Source organism: Tachysurus vachellii, chromosome 26 (assembly GCF_030014155.1).
Source record: "Tachysurus vachellii isolate PV-2020 chromosome 26, HZAU_Pvac_v1, whole genome shotgun sequence".
NCBI classification, from domain to species: Eukaryota; Metazoa; Chordata; class Actinopteri; order Siluriformes; family Bagridae; genus Tachysurus; species Tachysurus vachellii.
In genome coordinates, this window is record NC_083485.1 from 5,041,443 (window position 1) to 5,052,158 (window position 10,716).

Genomic DNA, 10,716 nt, shown 5'->3' on the forward strand with positions numbered 1-10,716 from the left:
GGGTGTATCCTGCCTTGATGCCCGATGACGCCTGAGATAGGCACAGGCTCCCCGTGACCCGAGGTAGTTCGGATAAGCGGTAGAAGGTGAATTTATGAAAGTAAAAATTATACTTATAGTTTTAGGGTGGCTGAGATGACAGACAGGGGGCTGGAGCCACCCTAAAAAATGTCTAGAACCGCCCCTGGTTCCAAGGCACTCAAATTGTACAGAGAAAAAATATTTCCAAGAAATTTTGGTAAAAGTGCTTTTTCACTTGAAGCAAATGTTATCTTTTCCCTTTATGTTCTCGTCAGAGTGCTTCATTTTAAGTTCTCCCCGGGGGGAGGGGGTGTATATTTCGAACCTTGTCACCTTTTTCACCTCTTGTGAGTTTGCAGGTATGATTCTATCTGTATATCAATGTAACTGTTTTTGCTTATTCTTCATCGTGGCAGGTGATTACAGTGACACACGCTCTAGTTTGACTCGTAGCTAGTTTTAGTTTTACTCGTACAGACGCAGACGAACAACTGGTTTAATCAACATACAAACGATGTGTCAGTCGACACCAACATTAATATTTCATTAATATTCCTTTAACCCTTTGTGTTATGTTCACTTTTTGGTTTGGACCCTTTGGTGCTGTTCAGGTAAAAGAGACCTGGAAAATTTTTGGAGTATTAAAAGCACTACAGGGAAAAAAAAAAAGTCATTCACACATATTGTCTTCATCTTTTACAATATAAATAACATTTGTGATGAATGTTTGCAATTACAGGATCATGTTTAATAATTTGTGTAACAAAAAATACTATAATAAAGACATCGGTGGATTAAATTTGGGGGAAATATTGAACAATGTTTCAAGGAAGGTTTATAATTTTGAACTGATTTGTCCAATACAGGTGCTGAACATCAACAGAGGATTATTGCAGTCAATGGTTGTGAAACACAGCTCTCAATAACACACCTGCAAATGCAAATTATTTACATAAATACTTTTAGAAAAATATAAAAACACCACACAAGGGATAAATATACAGGATTATTAAGGTGTCCCACACATGAGAATGCTGGGGCTATTCTTTTTTGCTGTAAAGCAGTATGTTTAGAGATAGTTACACTGTTCTAAATTTGAAATGTATTTCCTCCACAAACTAACTGCTCATTAACACTCTCACTCTCTCTCTCACTCATCTTCTACCGCTTATCCGAACTACCTCGGGTCACGGGGAGCCTGTGCCTATCTCAGGCGTCATCGGGCATCAAGGCAGGATACACCCTGGACGGAGTGCCAACCCATCGCAGGGCACAAACACACTCATTTGCTCATTAACACTTATATAAAAAATAATAATAATAAAACGATACATGTATAGGAAATTAATGCAATTTATTACTACATGGATTTCTTACTGTAGCGATGTCTGTGAAGTTTACAATAAAGAACAGCAACACGCCACTTTACCTAAGATTGACAAAACATATTAACTACATAGATCCATGTGTGTGACCTTGTGTGTGTGGAGTTTGCATGTTCTCCCCGTGCCTCGGGGGTTTCCTCCGGGTACTCCGGTTTCCTCCCCCGGTCCAAAGACATGCATGGTAGGTTGATTGGCATCTCTGGAAAATTGTCCCTAGTGTGTGATTGCGTGAGTGAATGAGTGTGTGTGTGTGCCCTGCGATGGGTTGGCACTCCGTCCAGGGTGTATCCTGCCTTGATGCCCGATGACGCCTGAGATAGGCACAGGCTCCCCGTGACCCGTGGTAGTTCGGATAAGCGGTAGAAGATGAATGAATGAATGAATGAATATTAGATATATTTAAATGTGTTTATATTTATCCCCAATGAGCAAGTCTGAGGTGACTCAGGTGACTGTGGTGAGGAAAAACTCCCTTGAATCGTAAAGGAAGGAACCTGGAGAGGAACCAGACTCAAAGGGGAACCTCGTCCTCATATGGGTGACACCGGTGGTGTGATTATAAATATACTATAAATATATTAAAAAATAGGAATACCCACATGAAAATAGAGTCAGAACCAATAACAAGCTACACTGACTAAAAAAATCTGTTGGTCAATTTAATTTAAATGCTTTAATCCCACACTTTAATACCTTAAGGAGCATCTTCAACAATAACAATTCACAAGACAATTGACTTGAAAAGCCTCAGTTCAGGCCTCCAGAAATCTACAGTAAAGGTGAAGTCAAACACTACAAACTTCTCTCATCATTCATTCATTCATCTTCTACCACTCATCCGAACTACCTCGGGTCACGGGGAGCCTGTGCCTATCTCATGTGTCATCGGGCATCAAGGCAGGATACACCCTGGATGGAGTGCCAACCCATCGCAGGGCGCACACACACACGGGACAATTTTCCAGAGATGCCAATCAACCTACCATGCATGTCTTTGGACCAGGGGAGGAAACTGGAGTACCCGGAGGAAACCCCGAGGCACGGGGAGAACATGCAAACTCCACACACACAAGGCGGAGGTGTGAATCGAACCCCGACCCTGGAGGTGTGAGGCGAACGTGCTAACCACGAAGCCACCCTCTCTCATCATTTACCCTCTAAAACCAAGCAGAACCTTCTCTAATCACACTGTATAACTTTATTAGGATCTGGTATGCTACTGTTCTTCTCACTTAGCTAGTCGTACTCGTTCAGTGTAAGTCATGAACAGGATCAACTTTGTATGTTTTGTTTAAAAAAAAAAAATTATTTTAAGAATAATAAATAAACATCAAAACAGTCAAAATAAGAGTTTGCCTATTATATTTTATTTATATTATTTATATATTTATATATATAGAGAGAGAGTTTATATTTAATAAAACCAAATGATTTTTGTTTTTATATATTTTTATTTTATTATTTTATTTTATTTTTAATCCCAAATCAATATGCTTCCTGTGGTAAATTATTTTTTTTAAAGTTTTCTATCGTCTTAAATCCCGCCCCCCTGAGCTACTTTAGTAGTTGACAGTCGTACCAGCCAATCATCGCGTAGTATTAAAACAGAGAGGGCGGGGTTATTGTAACGGTTTTTGTGTGGATCTCTTTAATCTGAAGTCCTTCCGGTTTTCTTTCTTTCAGCTCGCAGCGACGGTGCGGTCTGGTCATGGCGTCTTTAAGGGGGTAAATATCTCTCTTTTATCGCGCTGTAAGCTCTGTTTAGATACGACGCCTCGTTGAGGTGCAGTTTTAGCGACATATTTAATTCACCATCGATTCTTTTTTTATACGCTATAAACTCGTGCCACGTGGTGAATCCAAACAGCTTGGAGTGTAAACGAATTAATAATAATAATAAAAAGTAAAAAATTAATTCTAATAGTCATATTTTGGTTTATTTCTGCACATGTGAGGCGATTTGTAGCGCGTTTAGCTAAGCTAAGTCGTGTGGCACGTGCGCCCGAGCGAATGCGCATGCGCGGTTCTTCTCTTTATAATAAAAGCCATGTTTAAATCATCCCTAAACTGGAGCTTGTCCTCTGTCATGGATCACTTCCACTGATTTCATGGCTATATAACGTCCAGGTTTGCTTTCATCTCTGCACTGTTGATTGCTGAGGTGACAATGAGGCCTGGGATATCTTTATATGTTTATATACATTGTGTTTGCCTTCGTTAACACCTTCTTCCTCTATACAGGATGATCATTCTAACCTGGATCCAGAGCTCCAAAATGGCAAGTATTTAATTTATCCTCACTTCATTTATCCATGTGCACAGTCCTAGTCACGGCCTAGTTCTGGTAGGCTTAGGAACTAGTACAGTGCCAAAAGTACAACTCTTTTCTCTTGCAACTCACTGCTGTGCTTCACTCATAGCAGTGCTACTTATGGGAATGGACACTTAATAAACCCTGGACAAATTCAAACATGTGCTGAACATTTATTATTATTGTTTCTTTAGATTTGGATGGACGTCCCGGCCAAACTTGAGGTGCAACTCGTTTGTTTGTTGGCTTTTATTTTATATTTTTTAAAATGTTTGTCTTATGATGATTGGCTTATGTTCAACTGCTCTTAAGCCCGTGAAAGAAAGTAGCCTCTCTGAACACATCCTTTATTAGAAAAGCATTTATTGCTATTTATTTAGTCATTGAAACCGATTACTTATTGTGGTGGTGTTTTTTCCAGACCTGGCACGATGCAGGCTTGCCAGCTCCCTGAAGATGTTCAGGCTACATGTGGGACTGATCTCTCAAAGGTAACTAAGACGTGGTTTTTATTTATTTTTAAACACGATTCTGAGGTCTATCCCGACTGGCCCCTCGCAGTAGAGCCGTGTCGTTGGAAATGCCTCAAAGATGAACTCTGTAGTATAGCTTTACCCATGCTGTTACTGCTATTAACTCTGTGGGAAAATGCTGCAGGACAAATGTGTATACCGATATACCGTGCACCTCGAGCATGAGGATGAATGCAATCCATTTGATCAGCCTTAACGTTTCAGTCAGTGTTTTTTGATTCATGGGCTTTCAGCCACCTTAGTTAAATGTGAAATGAAATACTTGTCATTAACAGCTCTGCTTTCACTAATCAAATTTTCAATCTTCAGTAAGTTGCTGGAAGTAAAGATTAGATTAGATTCAACTTTATCATTACACATGTACAAGTACAAGGCAACGATATGCAGCTTAGGTCTGACCAGAGTGCAATAGCAGCAAGTGCAGGATATACAGTTTTTACAAGACTTAGATAAGTTAAATACGTTATATAAAATGGTTATATGAAGTGATTTACAGGTGTGTACTTTTTGTTTCATTTTTGAATGATGCAGCATGAAGTTACAAAGGCAAATGACTTGGTGCTATTATGAGCTTTAAATGTTGTGCAACTTAAATGTTGGAGAAAGTAACAATTTGCTGCTTCTTGTTGCAGCGGTGGTGTCCACATGAGGGTGCACTCGTCCCAGCACAGGTGAGTCACAAGCATGAAGTTCCCCATCAATTCCAGTGTGTTTTCTCGCACTGTGTGGTATCTGCATCCAGTTGTATATCTGACTGGAGTGTTCAAATGGCAGTGCAAGAGCAACTCGGATAAGCATCAGTCGCGGACCTTACAGCCTGCGCGCGTTGGGTCCCTGATGGTGCCGAGACAAACCATGCTGGATGAATAACTGCCTAGAAATGAATATCTTGACTTGTGTACTTAAGGTGAATTTCTGTCCTGTAGAAATGCTGAGACCTTCTCGTTGTGGTGCTGATGAACGATGGGTACGTATGCACATGCTTTCACACCTGTCACCTCTGTAAGCTGAGCATTTCACCCAGAATAAAACCAGCCTCATGTTACCGTTGGTGTGTTGTGCTGATGTGATTCAAAGTGAGGTGGCAGGTAGATTGCTTCATATTAGTAAGTTATTGTAGTATATTGGAGAACTCTTGATGGTTAACTAGAACCATGCACAGTTGAGGCATTTGAAGCTGGTGAGGAATCCAGCGGTCATCATAAGCTCAAAGTTTTTGTTGCAGTTTTTATTTTGCCCTTGATCATCCTGCCTACATGTTCTGAGTTTGTACACAGGATGGGATGCCGGAAATCACCGTTTTCAAAGAGTCCAGGAGAGGAATAAAGATGTCTAATGTCCATGTACCTAAATGTTACATTAAGATTTTGTTTTTAGTTTTAAATGGGCTCTGTTATGCCCCGTCAACTGTTTTATGATTTAATCATCGCTGCCTTAATTGTAACTGTAAATCCTGTAAAGTACCGACTATATTGCAGAGATTTACTAAGTTGACATGGAGTTAGTTTTTGCCCTTCGTTATGGTGCTGAAATCTAAACGCTAGTTTCTGTGATCTTGTTTATGAAACTCGCCCTTTTGCACATGCAAGCACGCACATTTGTAATCCTGTCAGAAGCTAACAAACGCTTGAAGCTCTGTGGTGGCTGCTGCACTGCACTGGTCAGTGTGTAACAGGGTTTGTAGTGCTGATGTAATTTCTCATTTGCAGGTCTGTACTTGAGCAGGCTGTGCGATACACATGAGCTGGATTCAGGAATGAGTCAGGTGACTAACTTTATCCATATTTACAGTTGACTTTTTTATTTATTTATTTTTTAAATCGGTCATATACCAAAGCTCTCGGGAGGTGAAGTTCTCGTCTCGCTGTGGACATGACCGGAAAGCAGATCCCATCCCTGTGGCTCACTTCAGTAGAACTGGTGTGATCTACTGGGAACATATTGAAAACGCGTCTTTTTATTTATTTACTTTTATTAATCCTAGTATTAAAATTGCTTTTATTTTTTAAATAGGTTGTGAATCTGCTGCGTCGCGCCTCTCACCGCTGACAGACTGATTCTCCAACACACAGTAAGACTCTTTTAAAGCGTCACATGGATCACTTTTCAAAGGGGGTCAGCCAAGCAGCACCACTGGCGATCCTTAACGCCGTGATCCCACATCAGTGCCCTGAGAGATGCCACGCAGGCGTTTCAGGTCGATGAGCCGCCTGCTGTCCAAAGGGCAACATTTCAGTCTGGTGGTGTAAAGCAGAGTCTCCTCAGAACATGTCTAGAGCTGTAAAGTGTTGAGTACAAATCATGACCAAAAAATGTTTCATACAGTAATTCAACTGTTGTGCATTAGTCTTCAAAACATTTGTGACTTTAGTGTGCATACCCTGATTTTATTTTTATTTTATTTTTTTCTCAATTGAACAGATGAACCAGAGTCTGCTGCTGATGATTAATCTGAGTTCAGCTGAGTTCAGTCTGGTTTCCAATAAAAACATTTGAGATTTGAAATGAAAGCTTCATCTTATTGTATTTGAAATGTTTTGTCTCAGGAGTTCACAAAAGGAACTTTTTCTGTTATTAAACAGTGTAGATTCACCCTTTTGTCTCGTGTCTTGTTCTGGCTTATTGTCATTTTATAGCATCTTGAGCAGCTTGTGGCCCACTGGGAATATTGTTATGCAGCCCTGCCTGTTTCCAGCTGTCTGTATCAGGTTTGCTTGGTTAAGGAGTTAGACATGCTGCAACATGCGTCTAATTGTTTATGGAGGTAGAAGCGCTTGCTTAAAAAGCAGCTTACTGTATGCACTAGTCAGCGCTCACACGCCTGTACTTGGTCGCATGTGGTGATGGTGTGATTAAAACAGCAGCTTGCATCTTTGTAGGTGTTTGTGGAAAGCGTCATGGCACACAGTCCCAGCCATGTTCATGCGTCACATCTGAACACAGAGCACTTAAGCAGCATTAAGATGAGAATCCTTTCGGCTGAGCTCAGGCTCGGCTCTTGGCGCTTCCCACGGGTCACAGGACGCAGATTAAAGGATTCTCTTCAGAGAGCACAGCTTTCAGCTCCCCCTTTTCTCCTCAAAGCCTGTTTGTTTGGCTGAAAATGCTGCAGCTTCAGAAGTAACAGTCGGGTTTGGTTCATGCCTGACGCAAATGTGTTGAGTGAGGGCAGATTTATGGTTTGGTATGAGTTTTCATCAGGATTAAAACGATGGTAAAATGTGCATCATGAACCTTGCCTAATGCTGTGGGGTTTTTTTTTTTTCTTCTTATGAGGTTCATGTTATTAATTTGTCACATGGATTTTTCTTTAAGAATGTTCATTCCCAATCTAAGGATTAAAAAGAGGGAGGGAAAGAAAAGATTTTGCACTAAGCAATTGCATCAGATCTACACAAGTCCAAAAGGTCATGAATCTAAAGCTCTTTATGCTGTAATACATGTGTCACTGATACATAATTGGATTATGTGCTCGTTAAGCTTATTTTTTTCTCTCTCATACTAAAGGTGTGACCTCAAACAATAAAAGAATAAACACCCAAGGGTTGGCCTTGGCTCTTGTTTTCGTGCTTATCGAGTTAAAGGTCTTGAGTTTTACAGTCTGCTGATTTGCACTTTCTCTGGCTCAGGAAATGTGGAAAGTAATGATCGAGCTTCAGGCATGTTAGTCAAAGAAACATGAGTTTAGCTGCCAGGAACATCCTGCTTGGATCCTGCTGAGGATTGCTCATCGAAGCATCCTGGCACAATACACGGTTTTAAACTATTACATATGAGGCTAATGAATAAACTTTCCTTTAACTGGGTTATTGGGCTGTAATCATGTTGCTTTATGTTCCATGTTTGTGTTGGCTCTTTAAGAAGCATCGAGGCGTGAATTTTCTGAAGTAAGGAATTAAAAAAATAAAATAAAACCACTGTCTTCGTCCCAAATCTGTTCAGCAGCTTGTTTTCAACGTGATAAGTGACAAGCCCTCCTTTCCTTTAATCCATTTACAGCTCAATAATAAATAAAAAGTTACTTCGAGGCTCACACGAGTCTTAAATAGCCTCAGTGACTTGCTGGTTATTACGTAACACCTATGAACACAAAAGACCTGAAATCTCATCAGCTGATACACCGATGGAGTCTTCAAGCTAAACGGACGGCTGTCTATTGACCCGATCCGATGCATGATTTAGCTTGTTTGGCCACAGGATCTTATCACCACGCCACACAATGAAGGCCTGTGTTTATGACCCTGTGTGGCTGAGCGTCTGATTAGCAGCCTGACATTTGTCTGACTTGTGAATTATTAATCTGCCTCTCTACCTTTTATGACATGATCAAAACTGAGTTCTGAAGGGAATGAAATCAGTAACTCATGATGCATTCATGCCTTGTTTGTGTATCTTTCTCATAAAGTCATAATCAGAAGGGTTTTGTTTGACAGCAGCAGCAATGAAGACAAAATAAAATTAGAAAATAAATACAATCGCTCTTGCATCACATTCAAATATTGTGGCCTGCATAGCTAAAGTGTTTGGAAAGGTTTCGTACTGTATACAACTCAAACTGGATTTGAATCATTTTTTTAACCCCAGTCACTTTTTACAATGGAATCTCAGGATTGTTTGTCCAATCACAAAGCTTGATTACATCATTTAACCAAATTTCTGCTCAATGCTTCACACAAAACCCTTTAAAAACCTTTCTAAAGATGGGATTATGCTTTTAAAGAAGTGACTATATCTTTCTGTGAAAAGCTCATTGTGTCACCGAGAGCCAATCAGATTCAGAAGCCAGAAAAGTGGACAAAAGATATCTGATGCTCTGTGAGCTGCGGGAGGAGCGTCGCAGGGCAGAGACGACTGAGGTAGGAAGGAAGAAAGTGGGTAAACAATTCATACAAAGAAGTTCAGAAAAGCAAAAAAAAAAAACAAACAAAAAAAAGGGAACAGCTTTTATATGTAATGATACAAAAGGTCTGAAGAAGCTGTTAGATTTGGATTTTGTTATATTTAATGGTTGAAGATAAAAACCCTTTAAAAATATTAACTGCTTATGAACAAGCACAAGCTCCATATCCAAGTGAGTCATGACAAATACATTTAATGCTCAACATGGACACAACAAATCAGACAGAATGCCAGTTGGTGTTAGGTTTAATTGGTGTTTAGGCTTCTGCGAGACACGTCTAGGTTTAGTCCGTATTACATCCCAACAAATATCTCCATGGCTTCTGTACATGCACCACATACTGAACATCTCTAGAACTAAATGTCCAACTAAATATTGGAAGTTGCTTACAGGAAGCTCCCAAAAACCAGTATAAAGACAATACGTTTCCTCTCGTACATCGTTCTGCTGACGTATTATAATAACATGAATATAAACGCACGCATTAATACACCAACGCTCGACTGTAACTGTAATAAAACTAGAAAACAGACACTCATCTTCTACCGCTTATCCAACTACCTCGGGTCACGGGGAGCCTGTGCCTATCTCAGGCGTCATTGGGCATCAAGGCAGGATACACCCTGGACGGAGTGCCAACCCATCGCAGGGCACACACACACACACACACACACACACTACGGACAATTTTCCAGAGATGCCAATCAACCTACCATGCATGTCTTTGGACCGGGGGAGGAAACCCAAAAAGAAACAGGGAGAACATGCAAACTCCACACACACAAGGCGGAGGCAGGAATCGAACCCCCAAACCTGGAAGTGTGAGGTGAACGTGCTAACCACTAAGCCACCGTGCCCCCCCAACTAGAAAACAAATTAAATTAAAACAATAATTTTGAGTTGTGAGTTCGGGAATTAAAAAAAACACTAAGAATGTAATATAGAAATAAAGTAAGATTTTTTTGTTGTTGTTTATACACCCAATGTGTACAAAGTGATTATAAATGTGATTATTTTACATCTAAAAATAATTCATATTTTTGTCCCATGCTGTGAAAGGTTGTAGTTTGAGAATATAAAAGTTTCATCTGGACGATAATCTCACATGGCTGAATCTGTATGTCCCTTGATTTACCATTAATGTTTTTGAGAATTCGGATTAAACCTGTGATTATTCAGAAGGTGGTTGTTGTTTTGGACAAATTCAACGAGTTCCGCATGCATTCGAATAAATCACGGTTTCTCTAGTAATCTAATTTACTGTAGAACATACTGTGAAAAATAAACATGTAAAAGAGTAGCCTAATGGTTAAGGTGTTGGACTACTGATCAGAAGGTCATGAGTTTGAATCCCAGGTCCACCAAGCTGTAACTGCTGGCCCCCTGAGCAAGGCCCTTAACCCTTGATTGTATAAATGAAAATTAAATTGTAAGTCACTCCAGATAAGGGTGTGTGCTAAATGATAGAAATGTCATAACATGTCCAGTGGTGTCTTATTTCACATCCCATCAGGTGTCATAACCTGCTAGACAAAGTGGGAGGGGCTTAGAGTAAAAATACCTATT

The 10,716-nt window shown here is 40.1% G+C and overlaps 1 long non-coding RNA gene and 2 other non-coding genes across 4 annotated transcripts; all 3 read left to right on the top strand.

Annotated features, from left to right (window-relative positions):
• The first annotated feature begins 3,910 nt into the window (after positions 1–3,910).
• Positions 3,911–6,842, top strand: LOC132841261 (uncharacterized). 2 transcript variants are annotated; one of them, XR_009647890.1, is made up of 7 exons: positions 3,911–3,941; positions 4,139–4,208; positions 4,883–4,921; positions 5,177–5,217; positions 5,960–6,015; positions 6,264–6,321; positions 6,672–6,842. It is a non-coding gene; the product is annotated as an uncharacterized LOC132841261 (long non-coding RNA). The 2 variants fall into 2 exon arrangements; XR_009647889.1 differs by lacking the exon at positions 6,672–6,842 and having other exon boundaries at positions 6,264–6,665.
• Positions 3,990–4,061, top strand: LOC132841451 (small nucleolar RNA Z40). The gene has a single exon (XR_009647923.1). It is a non-coding gene; the product is annotated as a small nucleolar RNA Z40 (small nucleolar RNA).
• On the top strand, positions 4,248–4,381 carry LOC132841452 (small nucleolar RNA SNORA18). The gene has a single exon (XR_009647924.1). It is a non-coding gene; the product is annotated as a small nucleolar RNA SNORA18 (small nucleolar RNA).
• Positions 6,843–10,716: the final 3,874 nt, after the last annotated feature.